A 23,669-nucleotide genomic window follows, 5' to 3' on the forward strand; every position below is an offset into this window, starting at 1 on the left:
GCTTCCTTTTGCTGGGCGTGGTGGTGGCACACACCTTTAATCCCAGCACTCGGGAGGCAGAGGCAACTTTCTAAAGTTGCCAAATACTATGGCCTGGACATTGTACATGTATATCATACCTTATAGTTTTCATAATTGTTATAATTATATTCAATTTATATTTGAAAGAAAAGAAGCCTTTTTGTGTTTTTTTGTTTTGTTTTTTGAGACAGGGTTTCTCTGTATAACTCTGGCTGTCCTGTAACTCACTCTGTAGAGCAGGCTGGCCTCGAACTCAGAAATCCGCCTACCTCTACCTCCGGAGTGGTAGGATTAAAGGCATGCGCCACCACTCCTGGTTTAACCTAATTTCTATTGTATTTGCATTACCATCCTAAAAACATCTTCTTAGACCTAAAATATCTTCTTAAATTCTAAACAAATTAAGCTTATAGTGATACTTTGTATCAATATTCAAAATTACCTACCAATACAATAAAATATAACCTTATTTTTGCATCAAAATACAAAGATCTCTATCAATGTAAGATTATGGCTATAAAATCTCTTTTGGTTTAAGCGTAGATTCAATAATCTACCCTATTTGTTTAGTTTCTTATATTTCTGTATCCCCCTATTTCTTACCTAACTAAGAAAGAAGGGAAGAGGGGCTGGAGTGTTGGCTCTTTGGTTAAGAGCACTGACTGCTCTTCTAAAGGTCCTGAGATCAAATCCCAGCAAGCACATGGTGGTTCACAACCATCCATAATGAAATCTGACACCCTCTTCTGGTGTATCTGAGGATAGCTACAGTGTACTTGAATATAATAAATAAATAAATAAATAAATAAATAAATAAATAAATAAATAAATCCTTAAAAAAAGAAAGAAGGGAAAAGAGAAAACGAAAGGAAAAAGAAACCCATGAATATAACCTCCCTATTTTGCCTCCTCCTTGTCCAAGACCATAATTATTTGTAACCATCCTCTAAAATGACAACATATAACTCACAAAATGACCAAAACTATCTACCCCCAACTTAAGGGACTGGGACAACAGTCTTCTGATAATTGCTTCCTGCTTAATTGGGGTGAAGAATTCCTTTTGTGGGGCCCAAGAAAATTAGAAACGTGGTTAGTCTTAAGAAAGCCAGCTGTAGCATGTGTTATTTAGTCTCTATATGTTGAGAAAGCTTGGAGTATAATTAAAGTCGTAACTGGAACAGAACAGTCTGAAAGGTTGGATCAAGCAAGCTAGCTGTTCTGAAGTTATCCCAGAAGTCGGTCTTTAGAGGAAACAGCTATGATGCCGTTGAGGCAGGATCAAGCAGGGAGCTGGAACAGCAGGGCTCAGCATCTGAGCATCTCCAGAGTGAATCCTATCAAGGCTGCCTCCTGGCCCTCCATTCTGTAGTATACAAACCTTACCAGCAACACACAGTTCTATAAAGAGATTGGTTGGAATGCACAGGTGAGCAGATCAATTAAGGATGATTTCCTGATCTTAGTGCAGGTAAAAGACAACTGCCTTTCTTCAGAAGATAGTTTGATCATATAAACAAACTGTACTATGAATCTCCATTCATGCCATATGAAAGGATGGTATGCAGTAAGTTATGAGAATTCCATAGCCTACAGGCTTTATTAGACATGCAAGCTGAAGTCCTGGCTGGGGACATTTCTTGTCTCAGGCAGTTTCAGAGCTGCCCCAAAATGGAGGGTACAGCAAAGACATTGTTTGTTTCTTTGTTTCTTTGTTTGATCTTCTTGATTTTCTCTCTTCAGCCATCTCCTCACATTTTCCCTGGCAAATCTCTCAGTGCCTGGCTCTATGTAGTCTCCCCTCCCCCAGCCTGAAACCTGCTTGCTCAGGGGTGGAGCTTCCCGCTCAATCGTTCTGCCACGCCCACTGCTGGAACCTACCGCTTTGCTGTTTGGAGCTACACACGTGGTCACCCTGCTACTGGATTCCGAGATTATTTGGCGGGAATTGGGCCCCTCCCCCTTCCTTCATAACGGAGTGCCAAAATAGTAAAAATTGAACCTTGAGCAGAGAGAGACCTTTGTCTTGGTTCCTTCCTTATCTCGCGCAGCCCAGCCCCTCTTCTCTTCCAGGTTTCCAAAATACCTTTCCAGGCTAGAACTCAGGTTGTGATCTACTGGCCAGACACAACAGCTCTATCCCAGAATTCTTTTTGCCTCCTGGATCATCCACCTTCTGTTTCCTGCTAAAGCCATGGGCTTTTTAACTGACAAATGTTGCATCTACAATAACACAAGATTTTTTTTTCCTCTATGGACTTCTTTTAGTTGTCACCAAATATAGTCCCTGGTTTTGTAAGTGTGGGCACTTCTGTTTCTGCCCCAGTTCCCAAATAATGGCATGGAATCTATATTTATTTAAGAATGCCTAGGCCTTATGCTAGGCTTGTTGCCCTCTGGCTCATAACCTAATTATCCCATTTACACTAATCTAAGTTTTGTCACGAGGCTGGTTAGTTGTCTATCATCAGTTTCATATGTCCAGCTTCCTCCCAGTCTGGGTGGCCAATCTCCCGTGCCTGACTCCTTTCCAGAGTTGTCCTCTGTCTCTGGAAGTCCCACCTTGTTACTCTGGTTTTTTGTTGTTGTTGTTGGTGGTGGTGGTTTGTTTTTTTGTTTGTTTTGTTTTTGTTTTTCTGCTATAGGCCATAGGCTTTTTATTTTAACCAATCAGAAGATGATGGAGAAGTTTCATTTTACAACCTTATGGGCTCAGGTTACTGTCCTCTGTTCAGACTGCCTTTGTTTGTTGCAAGAAATATTAAAAAGAATGAACCAGCTTGTTCCTGCACTTGTGTTAGCAACTTGGTGCCCCGGTGGCCTGGATGGCCATGCACTGGCGGGCAATGGACGATCTGTTTTCATCTCGTGGAGACTCTCTGGCCTGAAGCTCCCAAAACTTCTCCACTCAGCTTGCTAGGTTCCCACTGGCCGGTCGCTATCACTCCAGCCCCATGCTTTAAAACTTTTGTGGTGCACATCAAGCAAACCCACCATGCTTCGCCGCTGTACCTTTCTCTCTTGAACCCAGACAAGCCACTGTGTGAAGGAAGATGCAACACACACTTAGTTCAGAAACAGCAGTAACTCAATTGCTGTGCGCAACAACTAAAATCCTAACTTTGTAAACCATATTAAATCTAAATCCTCTGGTGGTGAATCCTACAGATCCGCCACTGAAGCCAGGAGACACTAGTAATTACATCTTGTCCTAAGCTATCCCTATCCAAAAAGACTTAACTCTCTCCTGCTTCCTCTCTTCCTCTGTCCAATCTGGAAGTCCTTCCTACTTGCCCAGTGATTGACTCTTTCATTTTAAGAGGATTGGTTCACAAGAAGTCACCTGAGTATGTGACTCACTCCTTGTCTACAACCCCTCCCAGGAGAGTGGAATTAGCATCAAAATACAAACAGCATCTGCTATTCACAACATTTGTTTAAACTCTTAAACTTGTCTTTACTGTTTTCCCCAATCTGTAAGATCCTTAAGGGATCTAATTGTGTAACAAAATCTGTCTACAGAGGGCAGGCAGCTTTTCTGGAGGCCCACAGTTATCTGTTTCAAATGAGTGTCAATATGTCTTAGATAGCTAAGTTAATGTTTAAAGAGAAATTATAAGTAGTGCCAATACAGTACAAAAAGGCCTCATCACTTTGATCAAGCCTTTCATCAAAAACAAAACAAAACAAAAATAGTCTGGGCAATGGTGGCTCATGCTGTTTATCCCAATGCTCTGGAAGCAGAGACATGAACATCTCTGAATTCAAGGCCAACCTGGTCTACAAAGTGAGTTCCAGGCCAGATGGCCAAAGCTACACAGACCAAGTCTGTCCCAAAAATACCCACCCCCAAAATAAAATATCACTGTTAGGATCTGGTGAGATAGCTCAGCAGTTAGAAGCACACACTGCTAATCCAGAGGACCCGAATGATATCCACAGCATCTATGTATAACTCCCACTTCAGAGGGTCCACTGCCTCTGGCCTTTGTTGTCACCTGTACTCACATGCACAGATACAAATACATAATTAAAAATAAAAATATTTAAAATTGCAATGTTGGGTATGATCACTTGTATGGGAAACGTTGCTCCACCTAGTCCCATAAATCCAGGCATTTCCTTGAGCTATCCATCCCTTTGGTCCTGAGCCACTGCTATCTATTATGAGTTGCTATTCACCTCGTAGCCCAACAGTGTTGACAGGACTGGCTTATGTTGCTCAATCTGGCTCAGGTCCAAGGAGGAGCCAGGTTGTATATTTTTGCTTCTCTGTGCCTGTCACACCTCAATTGTTTAAACCCTTTATATCATCAAATTCTCTAGAACAGGTGTGTGTGTGTGTTTCAGACTTTAAAGTCTGTGGTGGTTTGAACATGCTTGGCCCAGGGACAGGTCCTATTAGGAGGTATGACCTTCTTGGAGTAGATATCGCCTTGTTGGAGGAACTGTGTCACTGTGAGGGTGGGCTTTAAGACCTTCCTAGCTGCCTGGATGCTTAGTCTTCTCCTGTTTGCCTTTGGAACAAGATGTAGAACTCTCAGCTCCTCCAGTGCCAGGGCTGCCTAGACACTGCCATGCTTCTTGCCATGGTGATAATGAACTGAACCTCAGAACCTGTAAGCCAGTCCCAATTAAATGTTGTCCTTTATAAGAGTTGCCGTGGTCATGGTGTCTCTTCACAGCAATGGAAACCCTAAATAAGGTAGACGTTGGAACCAAGGACTAGGGTAGTGCTGTGATAGGCCTGACCTTGTTTTTGTTTGGAGGAATGTGGATTTGGGGACTTTGGATTTGTAAAGCAGTGGAATGCTTTAAGTGGGGTTTAATGGGCCATCCTAGTAGGAATATGAAGGATATTGGTGCTGAGGGTGATTTGAGCTGTGTTGACCTGGCCCAGTAGAGGAGAATTTTAATATGGGGCCTAGATACTGTTCTTGTGATATTTTGGTGAAGAAGGTGACTGCTTTTCGACCCTGTCTGAAGAGTCTACCTGAGGCTAAGGTAAAGAGACTTTTTATTTGCTTTGACAAAGGAAGTCTCAAACAGCCTGGTATAAATTCTGTTGTGTGGTTACTAAAGTTCACTCTTATGAAGAGTGTTTTTATGAAAAGTAGCGAGCTGAGAAAGGAAAATACAAAAATGTATGGTACAAAGAATAAAGAGGCACCTGGAAGCAGACTGGAGCTGAATCCTTTATTAAAGGAAATAAACAGATTAAGCAAGGAACAGACCTCAGGGCAAGATCCCACCCAGCTAAACTTACTGTTTGTGCTTTTGCAGTTGAATAAGAGATAGTTATATTTAGGCATTTTCATTACCTGGTTATTGTTTTCATTTGGACTTTTCATGCGGAACGAACTACAGTCTAGAAACGAAGGACCCACCTGTGATCCAGATTTTAAGGCTGGAAGACACAGAGTTCTGATCTAGATTTTGAGTAATAGTGGCCATGAAAAGCTTAGGCTCAGGCATGGTGGTACACACCTTTATTCAAAGGAGACAAAGGCAAGCAGATCTCTGAGTTCAAGGCCAGCCTGGGACAGAGAAAGTTCTAGGTGAAGAAAAGCTGAGGTCCAGGCATGGTGATACATGCCTTTAATCCCAGCATTTAGAAGACAGAGCCATGTGAATCACTGGGTTCAAAGTCAGTCTACCTAGCAACTTCCATAGCAACCAAGCTTAGGCAGTGAAGGAGTTGGAAAACAGAAAGCTGGTGATGAGGTAATAGAACAAGGGGGCTATGTTCCAGTCCCAGAAAGCAGCAGAACTCAGCATCTTTGGCCATGTGGCTCTGGCTTTAGAGTCAAGAATAGAAGGGGTTACTGGGACAATTGATGCTGGTTAGCTGGAGCCAAGACATTAGCAGTGATTATGAAGAGACCAGTATCACAGAGGTGAAATTCTCTGGGAATATTTTCTGAAAGCACAAAGAAGCTGTGTTCCAGAGATAAACAAGATTGTACCTTGTGCTACAGCTGGACCTGGAAATGTATAAGAATTACCCAAGTGGTATTGGTTTTAAAGGCATGAAGGTGTCATGGAGAGCAGCTGAGGCTTGGGACTGTGAGAGGCCAAGGAAGGCCATTGGTGAAGGTGCAACCTCAATTGCAGTTGACAGCCTAGATGTGAGGGGGTCATGCAAAAAAGTAGAGGCTTGGCACCATGAACAGAACCTATGAGAAGCTATTGGTAAAGCCTAGTTGCAGTAAAAGACTTCAGCAAATTAGAGATGCCAGTACCAATGGGATGACCACCAAGAACAGCAGCATCAGTGGAGTGGAGTCAAACAGACCCTAGAGTGCTAGAGATGTAAACCAAGCCCTTTGGAGGAACCTATAAGATCATGTATGGATCCTGGACATTGGGATAAGAAGTTGTAACATTGAAGTTGCCTTGGAGACCCCCAAAATTTCAAGATTTCAGAGCCCTGGGCTATCTGTTGAGGAAAGCTGCTAACAGGGAGTTTTTTTGTTTGTTTGTTTGTTTGTTTGTTTGTTTGTTTTTTGGTTTTTGGTTTTTTTTTTTTTTTTTTTTTGGAGATAGGGTTTCTCTGTGTAGCCCTGGCTGTCCTGGAACTCACTTTGTAAACATTCGTATAGAATCCTTCATCACGTGTCCTTTCACAGGCTCACTTTAGCAGAACGTCCTTTGACCTGTGTCTGCTTCATCGAAATGAGTGTGCTTTAGTGAGACACCCTTGCACTTATGTCTGCTTCAGGAAAACACTCCTTCATGTGTTTGCCCCAGCAAAACACCAGTCAACACAACTGGCTTTCCAAAGAAGTTTCCACTTCACCCTTGCTAGTTGCCTGGAAGGCAATCTTCTCCTGTTTGCCTTTGGAACAAGATGTAGAACTCTCAGCTCCTCCTGCACAATGCCTGCTTGGATGCTGCCATGCTTCCTGCCATGATGATAATGGACTGAAACTCAGAACCTGTAAGCCAACCCCAATTAAATGTTGACCTGCGTAAGAGTTGCCCTTAGCCTGGCAGTGGTGGCGCACACTTTTAATCCCAGCACTTGGGAAGCAGAGGCAGGAGGATTTCTGAGTTCCAGGCCAGCCTGGCCTACAGAGTGAGTTCCAGGACAGCCAGGGCTACACAGAAAAACCCTGTCTCGAAAAAAAAACAAAAGAAAAATTAAAAAAAAAAAAAAAAAGAGTTGCCCTTAGTCATGGTGTCTCTTCACAGCAATAAAACCCTAACTAAGAAAAAGCATATCAGAAACTTACCAGCATTTGGCTCTCTGGTAATTTTTTAAGGATCTGTTGCTCAACACAAATTTTACCATGCTTTGCCTTTGAGTAACTCCAACAGAGACCTTACCTGTTTACTTGCTCCTGATTGTTCTGTACTTTATAAACCCTACTTACATGTCCTTCAGAGTCTTTTAGATTTGTCAGACCTTCTACCGCCCGAGGTCCACGCCCCACTAAAATGTCAGCAAAGGCCACTAAAGTCCCACAAACTCTTCTGATTTCTCCGTTGAATCAACTTCTTTTTTGACTCTCCTAAAGACAATAGGATCTGGCCTGATGGACTGGACATTAAATGTCATCTTATACCTACCCTTCAGTTATACCGGTCTTTTCCTTTAGTGTCTTTCAGATCTCAGGTGGTGATAAGCACTGGTCCTTAATAGCTTATCTAATTGAAAGGCCCCAACTAAACCTGAAAAACTCCATTTTGTAAGCAGGCCTCCATTTTATACACTGGGCCCTGTCCTCGGGTTAAACTCTAATTACTAGAAAAACCACAAACTGTTTCACGAGGGAACCACACTAGACACGGGCCACCAACAGGAAAATACCTAACATTCCAGAGGCTATAGATAAGTAGAGATTGCTTAAAGCAGCTGAAATCACTGTTAGCCAGTCATATGTTTTATTACACATAACAGTGACCACGTGACCTCTTTAGCAACCTGTCCATGTTCTCCAACCTTATGTGTTACTGTAAGGGATTATAAAATTTGGCTTAAATCTTTAACCAGTCTCAGGGAATCTCTACACTCATCTGGAGAACCCCACTAGTTCATCAAGAAGGAACCCCACTTGATACCAGATAGGAGTCAAGAGCCACTCCGAGATTCCATCTGTGGACGTTTGTGGGCACTTTGAAGTGGTCTCACTTGGAGTTTAATAATAAAGACTGGGAGACATCTGTACAGTATAAGCCTGCTAGCCTTTTGGCTGGGGGCAGTCCCTCAGCTAACCATGTAGACTGGACCTAAACCTGGATGCCACGGTGTCTCATCCTCACCGCTTTTTCTGCTCTACCTCATTGCTGGGCTCTGTTCTTCCAGCACCAGCCTCCACTTCTGAAACTCTCTTCTTTCTCATTCTATGAAAGGCTTATTAGCATAGTGGGAGGGGTTCCACGGCTTACCTGCTCTGAACCAATCAGCAGCGTGATGTCCTCCTCTTAGTGCTGCCCTTTGGCCAGATTGAGGGCTTTGTGGCCTCCCTTGGCAGCTTGCTTTTAAACATGATAATCTGAGAGGATTGTGAATCAGTCTGTTTACATCTTTTGGGGTAGGTGAGGAAGCCAAGAACATTTACATATGGAAAGCAGGTCTTGTGGGCATACATACATTTATTGTAGAAATGGCAATACAGGGGCATACATCCATAGCCACCTGACATTATGCGTATGGGGGTAGGTTATCCCAACAATGGACATTCAACTTCTCCATAGGATATCCTTAGTTATGTCTCACTATCTGTAGCAAGACCCATGCAACTACTGCCATAGCAAAAAAGCACACTATTAGCATACATGACGCAAAGACAGCTGGATTACTGCAAATCCCACTCCAATCTGACTGGTGACTCATGGAAGCTACATTCCCTGGAGCTCTCTGCAATGACTTATAGGAAGCTTATATGTTTCAGAAACTGCTCTGTCCACAAGTGTCCCTATTGCTTATATAAGTTCAGGGATAGAGTGGCCTTGTGAACATTGTAAGATTCAGGGACTTCTTGAGACTTATGAGTTGTTTGAATCATTTACTTATTATTTGCTGACTTTTACTGTTTAAAAAGTAAGTTGTGGTGGTACATGCCTTTAATTCCAGCACTGTGGAGGCAGAGGCCAGTGGATCTCTGGTTTCAAGGCTGGCCTGCTCTACAAAGTGAGTTCCAGGGCAGCCAGGGTTGCTCAGAGAAGCCCTGCATCAAAAAAAGAAAAAAAAAAAAAAGCAAGCCCAAATAAATGTATGTGTTGGGGTGTTTATACATGAGTTCAAGGGCACACGGAGGTCAGAAGAGGATGTTGGATCCCCTGGAGCTGGAGTTACAGAAGGTGCGAGCCATCTAATATGGGTGCTAGGAAACTTGGGTTCTCTGCATAAATAATAGATGTTCTTAATCTCCTTGCCATGTCTTTAGTCCTCATTTCCTACATTTTAATTAACTAAAAAAGAAATAAAAAGGAAAGGAAAGGACATGACTTCCATGGTTTTGGAGAAAGTTTATTTTAGATAGAGGGAGAGCATGCCCCGGAGAGCTTTGTTAGCATTTCTTCTAGGCTCCACCCAACAGTTACCTAGCAACAGCCAGGTTTGAGCCTGGCCGGCTATAAAAGGTTTGTTTAGTCACCTCCACTTTCTCTCTCTCTCTCTCTCTCTCTCTCTCTCTCTCTCTCTCTCTCTCTCTTCCCCCGCCCCTTCTCTATCCCCTTGTGCCAGGAGGCATTTGTGAACCCCAGACCACCAAAGAGCCATCTCTGATATAATAGCATTAGGGTCTCTTTACTACAAGCTCAGGCTTGGACTCTCCTCCAGCCCAACCCTGACACAGCAGGATGGGGAGGGAAGGCGGAGCAGAACAAGTATTTATAGGAAAATGGGAGCGAGTGAAGGGGTGAGGGGGGGGGCGGTCCAGTCTGGCAAGGCATCTAATAGAATGACTACAAGCCAACAAGTGAGTGCTCTGAAGCAAGACGATAAACAGTCGCAAAGGTCTGAAAGTACATCTGAAACAATCAGACTGATCTTTGACTAACTGTTGCTAGGAAGTAGCTAGGGAGTAACTCTGTCAAGGACAAGCCCTGAGGTCCTTTCTGCTACTTGGGTGCAACTTGGGTTCCGCTGCAGGTCAAGTTCTCAGGATTTTTTTTTTTTTTTCCTTTAAGATGGAGGTCAGTCCCAAGATGGAGTAGGTTTGGCCTCTCACTCTCTCTTTCTCTGCCTCTACTCCGTTCTCAACCCCCCTTCTCTGCTGCCCCAAAATAAACTTCATTTTATACTAGACCCATAATATGGCTGGTACCTGGGGGGTGGGGTGGGGTTCCTCCGCATGGTATGGCACACCCCCTCCCCAGCATCATGCCACATTAGAAAACATATCAAGTATAGATATGCAGAAGAACATAGTTACATAGTTACACAGAATAGTACAGCCAGGGGCAGATATATCTGGGAAAGTCCAGAGTGGTCATGACCTTGAACCTTGTGGAGAGAGGGGGAGAAGAGTGAGAGAGGGGAACCAGGTGTTTGGTTTTGGGAAAAGGGACTGAGCACATATTTTAAATATCAAAGCAGACCTGGCCTCCAGGTTCTCCCAGCATTCCTTAGTCCCTACCTAACAAACCCTGTCCCCAACCTTGAATTTTCCAGCCCTGGGGCTGGACTGCTCTCCCCCTGCCCCCAGAGGTTCTTTCCTATATAATCCAGACATGTTGCTCTCTCTCTCTCTCTCTCTCTCTCTCTCTCTCTCTCTCTCTCTCTCTCTCTCTCTCTCTCTCCTCTTTTCTTTCTGTACACATGCTTTTTTTCTCTTTCTCCCTCCTCTCTCTCTCTCTCCCTTCCCCATGGTGACTTCCCTGGCTTCAGTCCCCGGGGGCAGTGAGCTCGACTTTCTGAGAGCGGTTTTCTAATAAGCTTGCAGTTAATGTGATTAAATTGGCTCAGTTCAACAGCAGTGGACAAATCACCTATCACCAAGAATGTCAGCCAGAAGACCAGAAGTACAAAAGGAGCAAAAGAGAGGCAGAAGGAAGGGCAGAGAGAGTAGATAAGCAATGTCTGGATCAGATAAGGGGAAGGACAGCCTAGCCCCTGAGACTGAAGGATGCTGGGAACGCCTGGGGGCCAGGCCTGCTTTGATAAGTTAAACTGACACCTCAGCTGCTGGTCTCAGGTTTGAAACTTAACATTTTCTATCTGTGACAGAAGTGCTTCACTTTGCTAGTGGGATAATGTATGCCTGTTGTCCCAGCACTCAGGAGGCTCAATTGGAAGAATCACTTGAGCTGATAAGTTCAAGACCACCTTAGGAACCCAGCAAAATCTATCTCAAAATACAATGCAGGTCATGATGACACACCTCTTGAGAAACAGCACCAAGAGCCAGCCGGAGCTACACAGTTAGTTATTATCTTTTTAAAAAAGAAAGAAAGAAAGAAAGAAAACCCAAACAGCAACACAAAGAAAAAGGGAAGAAAAGAGCAAGTGTAAGAATTAAACAATGACCTCACAAATGCAGGCATATGCTGTGTGTATTCTCTACCTTAGGAACACTGAAATTGTGTAGACTCAATTCTGCAGACTATTAGTTTTCATAGGAAGGCATGGAGGGGATTAAACATTCTACAAGGCAGATTGACCAATTGTGGCATCATGGTTGTAGGGAGATGGGATGTTGCAAACTCAGCCAAATTATTTTGGGCTGTCTTTGGTCTCCTTAATAGCCATTCATTGCTCACTTCTGTATCGGACCTTGTAAGACCCCAACTCAATGTGTTTCTTAGACCCCTAGAAACGAAGCCCAGCATGGAGTTCTTTGTTCTTTCGCCTGCAGCCTGAGAGAATGATGACCACTGGGTGACCCACCCAGGTGCCTGACCCATAGTGTAAGGGACCAAGAATGTTTGCCAAAGATAGCCTGTAACCTTTCCGTGAGAGATGAGCTGTAATTCACCATCCTCATTTTTACGATGTTTACTCAACTTCCCCATTCTTTGTGGTCTTATCCTCCCCTCATTTTATGGTTTATTCTTTAAAAACCCTCAACTGCAACTGCTGGGGTCAATCTCCTCTGCCCCATGCAGGTTATGAGCTCGGCCTCAGCATGCTGATGTCCGAATAAACCTCATGCAATATTGCATCAAGAACGGTTTCTCTCGAGTTATTGGGGTATTGGCTCATCCTGGGACTTGAGGGTCTCCCCGGAAACGGGGGTCTTTCAACTTAACCTCCTTTTCACCATCAAATCCAATTCACAGATCACTAGCTTCTAACCCAAACACTAAGAATGCTATCAGATAGCATTCAAAATCCACAGCAGCGTTCTTTTCATCTTGCTCCTCCCTACCAATGTTCACACCAGGTTACTTAAAACACACCTTGGTTAATGGTTTGTTTTGCTCTGTAATAAAAAAAAATGTGAAAGGACCCAGATATAGCTGTCTCTTGTGAGACTATGCCAGGGCCTAGCAAACACAGAAGTGGATGCTCACAGTCAGCTATTGAATGGACCACAGGGCCCCCAATGGAGGAGCTAGAGAAAGCACCCAAGGAACTAAAGGGAACTGAAACCCTATAGGTGGAACAACATTATGAACTAACCAGTACCCCCTGAGCTCGTGTCTCTAGCTGCATATGTATCAAAAGATGGCCTAGTAGGCCATCACTGGAAAGAGAGGCCCATTGGACTTGCAAACTTTATATGCCCCAGTACAGGGGAACGCCAGGGCCAAAAAGGGGGAGTGGGTGGGTAGGGGAGTGGGGGGGAGGGTATGGGGGACTTTTGGGATAGCATTGGAAATGTAAATGAGGTAAATACCTAATTAAAAAAATATTGATGAACAAAAAAAATGTATGTAACAGCTTCCATATTGAGATGTGTTGTTTGTGACAAACTGACCATGTTCATTCATATCCAGTTGAGAATAAACCACTTCTTACTGTCTTCTAGCATAGAGCTGTGCTTTACATCATGAGTGTCAAAAGGCTCCTCCCCTCCCCCCCATCGACTATGCTTGTGACATTCAACCTAACTTGTACCAGAAAGAAGCTTCCTAATCTTGCTCTGGTCTTGGGAGAAATAGACTCAAGAAATACCCGACATCACTGACTCTATCAAGTCCTGTCCCCCCCCCCACCACCATCAACCACAACTGTGGTGGGGCAGGCCTGTGATCCAAATCCTCGGAGGTAGAGACAGGAGGATCAGGAGTTCAAAGCCCATCTCTCATTATCAGGAAACTCAAGGTCAACCCAGCTACAACTTACAGAAGGCTCAGGCTTGGTTCCCGGAGCCCATATGGCAGCTCACAACAGCTGCAGCTCTAGCCCAGGAGTTCTGATCTCCATCTCAGGCCCTGTATTCACTGCATGCACATGGTGCTCATACAGACATCCATGCGTACTTAAAAAAAATACTATTTAAAGTATAGTAAAAGGATTTAAAGGGAGCAGTGGGAGATGCAAGAGGCGAAAATAGTTGGAGCATCTTCAAGCCAAATTCTTGAAAACTGGAGATCTTAAGTGTGTGGCCAGCCTTTGCTACACAGTTTGAGGCCACTCTGGACAACTCTGTAAGACCCTGTGATGGTTTGTATATTCTTGGGCCAGGGAGTGGCACCATTTGGAGGTGTGGCCTTGTTGGAATAGGTGTGACCTGGTTGTAGTAGGTTTTTACTGCTGTGAACACACACCATGACCAAGGCAAGTCTTATAAAGGACAACATTTCACTGGGGCTGGCTTACAGGTTCAGAGGTTCAGTCCATTATCATCAAGGTGGGAGCATGGCAGTATCCAGGCAGGCATGACATAGGCAGAGCTGAGAGTTCTACATCTTCATCCAAAGGCTGCTAGTGGAAGGCTGACTTCCAGGCAACTGGGGTGAGGATCTTAAACCCACACCCACAGTGACACACCCATTCCAACCAGGTCACACCTATTTCAACAAGGTCACACCTCCAAATGGTGCCACTCCCTGGCCCAAGAATATACAAACCATCACATTCCACTCCCTGGCCCCCATAGACTTATTCAAACACAGGAGTCTATGGGGGGGCATACTTAAACATAGCATAAAGCCAAATGCATTTAGTTCAACTTTCAAAGTCCTCATAGTCTATAGCAGTCTCAACAATGTTAAAAGTCCAAAGTTCAAGCTCTCTTCTGAGATTCATCCAATCACTTAACTGTAATCTTAGTTAGGGTTTTTCTGCTGTGAACAGACACCATGACCAAGGCAAGTCTTATAAAAGACAACATGTAGTTGAGGCTGGCTTACAGGTTCAGAGGTTCAGTCCATTATCATCAAGGCAGGAACATGGCAGCATCCATGCAGGCATGGTGCAGGAGGAGCTGAGACTCTACATCTTCATCTGAAGGTTCCTAGCAGGATACTGGCTTCCAGGCAGCTAGGGTGAGGGTCTTAAAGCCCATGCCCATAGTGACACACCTACTCCAACAAGACCACACCCACTCCAACAGGGCCACACTTCCTGTCAGTGCCACTCCCTCGGCCAAGCATAGAGAAACTATCACAGACCCTATCTCATAAATTTGAGAAGAGCAAGGGGTTGCAGCTAACGTGTAAAGCTCTTGTCCAGCATTCCCCAGTCCTGGCCATAGTCCAGAGCACAGGAAAGCCCACAAAGAAGCAAGCCCAGGACAGATACAGAACTAAGTACAAAATCAGGAACTTAGGGGGTGAGGACTAGTATCAGAAAGCAGTAAGAAAAAATAGTTCTATACACTAAATCAAGGTAGGAACACGGGTAGCTAACTTGGAGAAGAAGAACACACACTCACCATTTACTTATGTAATCCAAATGTAGAAATAAAATTCTAAAGGACCTAGAAAAAGGTTCAGCATGAAGTATAATGTTTTGAAAATGCAGAAGCAATAAGGAGAAAGATTAGATTTATTAATTTACGGTGAGGGGAAGCAGGGACGTCAGCACCTTAAAGTGATCGAGATTGAGAGGGACTGGGGTGAGGGGGGCAAAGGTGACTTGAGGTGGATGGTTGAGTACTTGTTATTCATGTCAGGAGAGGAAAAGAAAAGATGTTTGAAAGCAGCAAATTGCTACCTAGCACGAATTTCTAAAAGGTACAAAACTTTGTCAGGAGTGGGATTCGAACCCACGCCTCCAGGGGAGACTGCGACCTGAACGCAGCGCCTTAGACCGCTCGGCCATCCTGACTACATTGCATCCCTATAAGCAGTTCAGGTGGAAGGGACAGTTGGAGCGTGCCCATTTATCCTTTGCTGATTGGATCTAGCAACAAGTGCATCTGGACTCCAGATTCAAGCTGTAAACCTCGCCACAGAAAAGAGGCAATTGGATTCTACTACAATTGTCACGATGCTCCAAAGTCCCCGGGTTTCGGGTCATCATCTTCGGTTTATGAACCAGTTCAACAACTCAAGCTTGCCATCCCGAGCCTCTTCTCCGGAGAAGACGGCAGAGGGCGATCACCGGATGGTTGCATGCAGGTCCGGGTCCTGGAGGGAGGGGTGTTGTCGCCAGGTCCCGGAGGATTTAGGGTTGAGGTGCTGTGAAGTGCAGAGGTAAATGATGGATAAGACCGAAGCTGGCGATCCTGGCGGACATCGGACAGTGGCTGGCGACAAGGTGCTGGCACTGGTGTCGTCCTCGTTAGTATAGTGGTGAGTATCCCCGCCTGTCACGCGGGAGACCGGGGTTCGATTCCCCGACGGGGAGATACAGTAGCTTTTTTTTTTTTTTTTTTTTTTAAATAAATAGCCAGATAAGGCGGCCCCATGGGCGCTCTCCCTTATACTCACGCCCTACACGCAGACCCAGATAATCCAGCCCCGCACGATGTCCTCCAGCAAAGCCGCCCCGGGTCCTCAAAGCCTTTTGCTGGCCGCTGGCCCAGCGCCCTGGCGCCTGCCAACACGCTACCCTCAGCCCCCCGCCGCCCCTAGCGAGCCCTCCCATCCCAACCCCAACCGCGGTGAGCTCCGGGTGTGCCCGAACAGGTCAGATTGTCCCACAACCTGGGGTTATCGCTGCGTTGGTGGTATAGTGGTGAGCATAGCTGCCTTCCAAGCAGTTGACCCGGGTTCGATTCCCGGCCAACGCATAACATTTTTTGTTGAATACTGGATCTTTCTGGTGCCTCTCAGCTTGTATCGAGACTGCGTGACCTAACAGAGGCTTGAGATATTTTGAGGATGTGGCCAGCGGGAGGAGTCTTTTGGAATCTTCTGTTTACGGTTGCCCATCAAAAAGCTAAGTTAATAGTAATGAACTTCAGATCAGATCTAGGTATTCTTCGCGAGAGGAACCTCCTATCACTCCCTGGTGGTCTAGTGGTTAGGATTCGGCGCTCTCACCGCCGCGGCCCGGGTTCGATTCCCGGTCAGGGAAGTGCTTTTTCTTAAAACTTACTCTGAGATATTTACTCCACTAGTTCTTAGTTTTCCTACCTACTAGTTTTCTAATGGTCCTTATGCTGCCCAGCACCACCTCACCATGCGTATGTTTAGAATTTCTCTATGACTCTGCACTCCTGTCCATTTAAACACATTTGCCCTCAAATGCACACCTCGTTCCTGCTCTTTCTTTTCGGAGTATTTTACTTTTGCACATCTCAGGCTTTCTGCTTCCCTTGGCGCCCAGCCGGAAGTACTGCCACCATCACACGCCCACACACACAAGCCTCGCAGAGCGCCCAGACTTGTCAAACACATCACCGGCCCTTAACTCAGAAAGAAGTCCCCTAGGAATGGTTCTTCCTGGTTATCAACTTGACACTATCTGGAATGAACTACAATCCAGAACTGGAAGGCTCACCTGTGATCCAGATCTTGAGGCTGGGAGATACAAGTTTCTGATCTTGGCATGGAGATCTTGAGGCATAGTGACTATAGATCCCAGGAGACTAGGGTAAGGAGATCTCCAGAGTTCAAGGTCATCTGGGACAAATCCTGGTGGTACACACCTTTAATCTGGGCCACACCTTCTGCTAGAGACCTACCTAAGGACACTGGAAGAAGGAAGATTCGCTCTTTTTCACCTGCTTGTCTTGTGGGACTGAGCAATTATTAGATCCTTGGACTTCCATTCACAGCTGGCCATTGTTGGGGAGTTGGACAGGCAGATTATTGGCTTGAATCTTCTGGGCTCTTGATCCTTGAACTCCAGCTAAATGATTATAGGTCTTTTGAAAAACCACAGGAGATCTTGGCAGTTGTAATAAAGAGGGTGGGAAAACATATAATATAGTAACAGTTCCCAGCTGCCCAGGACGGACATTTTCCAAGATCATTTTATCATTGGAACAGTTAGCCCCATCCGGTGTGACATCTAGATTTGTCAAACCTATTAAGTACAATGAATGTCGTCTCTTTAATCAGGAACTTCTAAGTTATTGGTGGGAACTAGGGCTAGAAATATCAGAAGCCAGAAGTCTTTGTTGAATTTTCCACAGTGGAAGAAATCTCCAAATGACGAACCGCTATGGACTCTTAAAAGCCAAGGGGAAATTACATGCATCGCTAAAACCTTTTCTTGATTCAGAATATCTGGCAGAGGAGTGGGGATGTAGCTGATCTGTAAATCACTTTTTTGGGGGTGGGGGCTCGGTCAAAGCTCTGGGTTTCGTCTGCTCGACTGTGTGCTTCAATGTTAAAAATTAAATTGAGGTAAAGTAATTATAAATTTGGGGGCCTCTCTGGGGAATCCCAGCCCGTTGTAAAGTTTAATTTTTTTTTCCCCAGACAATTCTTCATATGTAGCCCAGGCTAGCCTAGAACTGGTGATAGCCCCGCCTTTGCCTCCAAAGTGCTAGGATTATGTCCATGCTCATCAAATACCCTCAGACCCATCAGGGATATTTTTGAATGATTGTGTGGCACTGGCCTGGTGTGTGTGTGTGTCTGTAGATTGTGTGTTCAACCTGCTCGATCTCTTTCCTTCTCAGACATGGTTTTACTCTTTATGGAGTATTTAAAACTTTGTCTTCTTATGCTTGAGAGTCATTCACAGATTGCTTCCGTGTGATTTAACTTTGATTTTGAAGTAAGGCTCAGTGTCTGGGCGTAAAATTCACAAATAAATTAGAAAACCTGGCTTCGGAGACATTTACAGAAACAGAGACACCCACCCTGCTGACATCTTCTAGCACAGATTCTAGTTCAAATGGGCAGTGAGCTCTCTTCTCAACACGTCTGTCCCCCACTGCAGACCGCAGTGAGCTTAGTTTTCACTAATTTCTAGCTGGGAAGGGGGAAACTGCAGGACTGGGGGGAGGACATTCGTGGAGGCAGTTTGGTGTTCTTAGTTTTGTGCCACTGAGTTCTAAGAATATCAGGACAAAGCAGCAGAATGCTACAAAGCAGGAGATCCATAAATACAACATTTTTAAAGGCTTCTTATTAATTCTTTAAGAATTCCACACAGTACATTTTAATAATATTCACCCCCACTTTTCTTGGTTCCACCCTCCCACCTTGTCTCCCCCCCCACCCCCTCCAATTTTGTTTTTGGACATACCTGGGCCCAAATTCGTGCTGCCCGTACATTTCTGGGTGTGGGACTCTTTATTGGAACCTGGTCAACCCAGCCTTGAAGAAAACTGACTCTCCCTCCCTGTAACGTTCCCAGCCTTGAGCAGGCTAAGCAGACCTTGAACATCTGACCTGGACAGAGGCATCTGCCTTGCCAGCAGTTGCAGGTTCCCATGGGATCTTAGCTGTTTTGGCTGCCTGCGCTGACCTTGCTCTGCAACACACTCCATCTGAAACAGGAGTGGATTTTGTGGGGTTTCCCTTTATAAACTTTGATCAGAACCTTGCTCTGGCTTCATTCTTCTCTCGCCCCCCCCCTCCGCCCTTTCATTTCCAGCCTCCCATTCAGGTGAACCCTAATTGCCTTTTAGTCGCCGGACTGGATGGCCACACCTCCCAATAGGCTCTGTAACAGCAGTCTTTTTTTTTTTCCATTAAGGCTTTTTTTTTTCTTTAATTTCCTCATTTACATTTCCAATGCTATTCCAAAAGTCCCCCATACCCTCCCCCCCCACTCCCCTACCCGCCCACTCCCCCTTTTTGGCTCTGGCGTTCCCCTGTACTGGGGCATATAAAGTTTGCAAGTCCAATGGGCCTCTCTTTCCAGTGATGGCCGACTAGGCCACCTTTTGATACATATGCAGCTAGAGACAAGAGCTCCGGGGTACTGGTTAGTTCATAATGTTGTTCCACCTATAGGGTTGAACAGCAGTCTTTTTAAACCGTGCCCCAGGCTGTAAGCTAGGGCTCGTTCCCCAACTAGCTTGTAATTTATTCTCTCTCTCTCTCTCTCTCTCAGAATCCCACCTTCTATTTGCAGCCTTTCGCTAATAGGCCATCAGCTTGTTATTGGCAGGTGATGCTTCCACACAGTGCACAGAGATTAGCTTCGTGGTTAGAGGTGAGGACTTGCAAGGTGAACATAATCTTTAGGAGGAGGATGAGTGTTGGTTTTGCCTCTGTGCTACAATTGGTTAGCTTACTTGGCTATTACCTCAGGGCCATGAGAGGGAGTATTTATTCTCTAGCCTTTGGGTGTTGTTGTTGTTGTTGTTGTTGTTGTTCTTTCTTAGGACCCAGTTCTCTGTGTAGCCCTGGCTGTCCTGAAACTCACCAGGCTGGCCTCAAACTCACAGAGATCTGCCTGCCTCTGCCTCCCAAGTGCTGAGGAAAAGACATGTGCCGCCACCTGGTTTTATGATCCATAAGCTCTAATTTTGCAGTTTGGGTCCCTCACTGAAGATATTCCGACCTACCTCCCCACATACTTAGAGTCTAGGCCAAACCCAAGGCTTGTACTCCCCTTTCTTCTTCCCTTCCTATCTTAACTCTGTGTATTGGTTCTCTACAGGAGCATAATTTATAGAATAAATCACTATATATAGAGAAAAGGGGTTTATTAGAGTGACTTATAGCTGTGATCCCGCTTCTCCTACAGTGACTGTCTACCAACGAAAAGTCCAAGAATACAGAAGTTGCTTGGTCCATGAGGCTGGGTGTCTCAGCTGGTCTTCTGTATATGTCAGAAAATAATTAGGCTCTAATGACAGTAAACAAATGGACTTGACAGCCAGAAAGGGGCCAAGTGGGCAAAGGAAGAGGGAGAGAAAGAGAGGGAGGGAGGGAGGGGGCAAGGGGAAGGGAGAGAAATTGAGAGGAGGAAAGGGGGAGGAGGGGGAGAGAGAGGGAGGGAAAGAGGGGAGGGGGAGAAATTGAGAAGGGGAAAGGGGGAGGGGGCAGGGGGAGGGGGAGGGGGAGGGAGAGAGAGTTTCCTTCTTCCATGTCCTTATGTGGGCCATTAGCAGAAGGCATGGTTCAGATTAAGGAAGATCCTCCCACCTCAATAGATCTGAATTAAAAGATCTTCCCACTGCAGATGACTTAATTAAGAAAAATCCCCCACAGGTGTACCCAGCCACTTAGATTTTAGTGAATTCTAAGTTGACAACCAAAAATAGCCATCACAACATTCTGATATATCTTATTACACAACATATAATATACACACACTATATACACACAAACATATATTATTTTCTTGTATTTGCTTCCTCTATTGCTCTCAGATTCCTACACCCACTCATTGTGAGGCCCTGGCTGGATGAGAACTTACAGTCTAGGCCCAACTATTCTTCGCCTGGTTTCTATTTCCTAAGAGCTGGCTGCCATGTTCTGCTAACCCTATTCATCTTTCACAGCAGATGCAGAACAACCAAATAAAACCCAGTGTGTTGTCGTCGTAGTTGTCATTGTTGTTGTTTTGTTTTGCCAATGGAAAGGATTTAGGGGCAGCACAAATTCAACCTCTTAGCATTTCTTTGAGGTTTAGAACTAAACTGACATAAAAATAGGCCAACTGTAGGAATTTACAGAATTTTAGACACCTTTCACAGAGTACAGGGCCCTTCCATAGAAAATGAGGACCAAAAGAGCAGTTACCATCAGACTGAATATCGACAGGGTGTGTGTGAGAGAGATTTAAAGTTGCTGTTTAATAATAAAAGGTTTACCTATCTTAAGTCTAAGTCACTTTCCTTCAGTAGCTGGACTGCCTCCTGAGTTCCTCTGATGGAAGAAACTGTTTAGCCCCTCATCCTAAAACAGCAGAGGATTAAGCAAAGTAGCTGTTGTTTTCTCCCCACGGGAAGGGCAGGGCTCTGTCTCCTAGCCTGCTAGTTGAAGTCGTGAGAAGAAAAAGTGATTTTTAGCCTTTATTTCTAAGTTCTAAAAAAGTTCCCTATGAAAGCTCTGTAAGAAAAATGGGGGAAGGGCTTATAAGAAAAAATGAGGGATAAGGGCTGTCTCTGCTCTGTGTCCTCAGCACTTATCCATCTTTCAGAACACATGATCACATGATAAAAAGTTCCTCACACATTTTACACATGAATTCAAGTCACAAATCGAGTAAGAGGTCTACAACAGAGAATATGTACATATCCATTAGGAGTAATTATCTGCCTAAACATTCATCACCTGTCCCCAGCTCTGCAGGTTCGTGGAGAGTTATAAACCATAACTTTTGTGACTATGTTATTAGTGAAGTTTTGTGTAGATAAACCCTGTCAATATTTTATCTTCTGCCCTTGCACCCGTAGTAAATCATTAGTTCCCTTTTAATGACCTTTGGTGAATGGTTTTACAACCTCCTGTAATGTACTCTGAGTAGTAGATGCTTTCTTGCTATTTTAGAAACAATTAACTCATGACACTTGAAGACGGTTCTCAGAGTTCTCAATGCAGTTTTACATAAAAAATGCTTTAATAGCAGTCCTATTATAAGAGATCTTAATAATTAATTCTATAGTTTTAGGAATTCTTATAGGATCATCATTAAGAATTGAGAAGTCACCCATTTGTCTATATAGCATCACTACAAGACAGTGCATCTTCGTTGGTCTGCAGAGATCTGCTGAAAGGGGTGGGCTAACACCTAGTGGTTGTTATATATGTTTATATATAATAACAGGAAAAGCATATTAACAGCAGGAATCTTTCCTACAATAAAATTCTCATGCAAGAGCAAATCCGACATAGATTTTAATCCAAGGTGGAATCAGACCAGGGAGATCACCTGCTGGTTTTTAAGCCTCTCTTAGATGGCTCTTGGCATACAAATGCTACCTCCCATTTGGGATGCAGAGGCAGTAGGATCATGAGTTCTAAGCTAGCTTTGGCTACCTATCAAGTTGAAGGCCAGCCTAGACTACACGAGACCTCCTCTCAGACGCACTAACACAAATATTCAAACCGATCCTGAAACGTTTTCTCAGAGCGCTCAAGTAGAAACATTCATTATAAGCTGGGTGTGGTGGTGCACACCTTTGGTCCCAGGCCACAGGAGGCAGAAGCAAGTGAATGTCTGTGAGTTCAACGCCAGCCTGGTCTACAAAGAGAGATCCCGGGCAGCCAGTGCTACACAGAGAAACTCTATCTTGAAAACCCAAACCAACCAATCAGCCAAAACATTCATTATGCCTTCCTGGTGGCCTGGTGTCTAGGGTTCATCACTGTCACCATGGTGGCCTTTCATTCTTGGTTAGGGCATTTTGCTCTTAGTTCTTTCTACTCAATATTATAACTGCCAGACACACCTCCGTCCTTTGCTCTACTTCTCAAACATCCTGAAGTCACTTGCTGGCTGTGGGTCTAGCTCACTGAAGAGCTGCCATCTGGTCTTGGACCTTGACGCTTTTCAGAGCTTTGTTTTTGCTTAACTCGTTGTAGTTCATCCTACAAACAAAGTATATTACTGGATAGAAGTGTGTCCTCTTCCCTCTGTCTCTTCTCTGCCTCTCTTTTTTCTCTTTGGCCAAATTAACTGAGAAGGACTCCATTCTTAAAGTATGTTAATAACTAAAGTATACTGACTGAACCTCCTAATTGGGACACCTGAGAAGAGTCAGCTGTGAAGACAGCGCTGGAGCTGGTGAAACCACCTGTGTGATCAAAATCTCTGTAATGCGCCTGCTCTCTGAAGCCCAACGAATAGGGAGTAAATAAATACACCTACTCTTAGGGACCAAGTCCATGGAAGGAAGGGCAGGAGGACGGGCGGGAGGACGGGAGTGGAAATGTCTGGTTGTGTCACGTGATGCAGATTCACCGGATGATTTGCTGAGGAACGACCTGTGAGAGGACAGTGCTGCCTGGAGGTTGTATAAGTAGGACTCAGAGGACAGTCACAGGACATTTGAAGAGGACCTCTATCCTATTAAAGCTATATATGTCAATCCAATCTTTCTAAGTGATTTTTTTTTCTGTTTGTTTCTCCGTGTAGCCCTGGCTGTCCTAGAACCTGCTCTGTAGACCAGGCTGACTGCGAACTCCAAGATCTGCCTGTGCCTGCCTCCTGAGTGCTGGGATTAGAGCTATGTGCTACCGTCATCGGGCTCTGTATTGATTTCTAAAGTGTAAATGTTTCCAAAAGAGTGGGATCAGCATGTGCTTGGACCAGATTCCCTGAGAAAGTATGTCCCCTAATCCTACTAAAAGTGGCTTAATGTGATACATTCTTTGGTGTTGGTCTAGGGCACCCCTTGGAAATAGCTGAGGTCTTTTCACATTTTACACAGCCTCGCACAGTCAGCTCTTCCCCAGGGTTCTCGCCTTTCTTCCTCATCCTTCATCCATGACTCTTAGCTCCAGTT

The 23,669-nt window shown here is 44.7% G+C and overlaps 4 non-coding genes across 4 annotated transcripts; 3 read left to right on the plus strand and 1 right to left on the minus strand.

The window, feature by feature from the left end:
* Positions 1-15,104: 15,104 nt before the first annotated feature.
* n-TLcag9 lies at positions 15,105-15,187 on the minus strand. Its single transcript has one exon. It is a non-coding gene; the product is annotated as a tRNA-Leu (tRNA).
* Positions 15,188-15,637: 450 nt separating this feature from the next.
* n-TDgtc5 lies at positions 15,638-15,709 on the plus strand. Its single transcript has one exon. It is a non-coding gene; the product is annotated as a tRNA-Asp (tRNA).
* A 313-nt stretch (positions 15,710-16,022) lies between these two features.
* n-TGtcc3 lies at positions 16,023-16,094 on the plus strand. The gene has a single exon. It is a non-coding gene; the product is annotated as a tRNA-Gly (tRNA).
* A 215-nt stretch (positions 16,095-16,309) lies between these two features.
* n-TEctc6 lies at positions 16,310-16,381 on the plus strand. The gene has a single exon. It is a non-coding gene; the product is annotated as a tRNA-Glu (tRNA).
* The last annotated feature ends 7,288 nt before the right edge of the window (positions 16,382-23,669 follow it).

This window comes from Mus musculus, chromosome 1 (assembly GCF_000001635.26).
Source record: "Mus musculus strain C57BL/6J chromosome 1, GRCm38.p6 C57BL/6J".
Classification (NCBI taxonomy): Eukaryota; Metazoa; Chordata; class Mammalia; order Rodentia; family Muridae; genus Mus; species Mus musculus.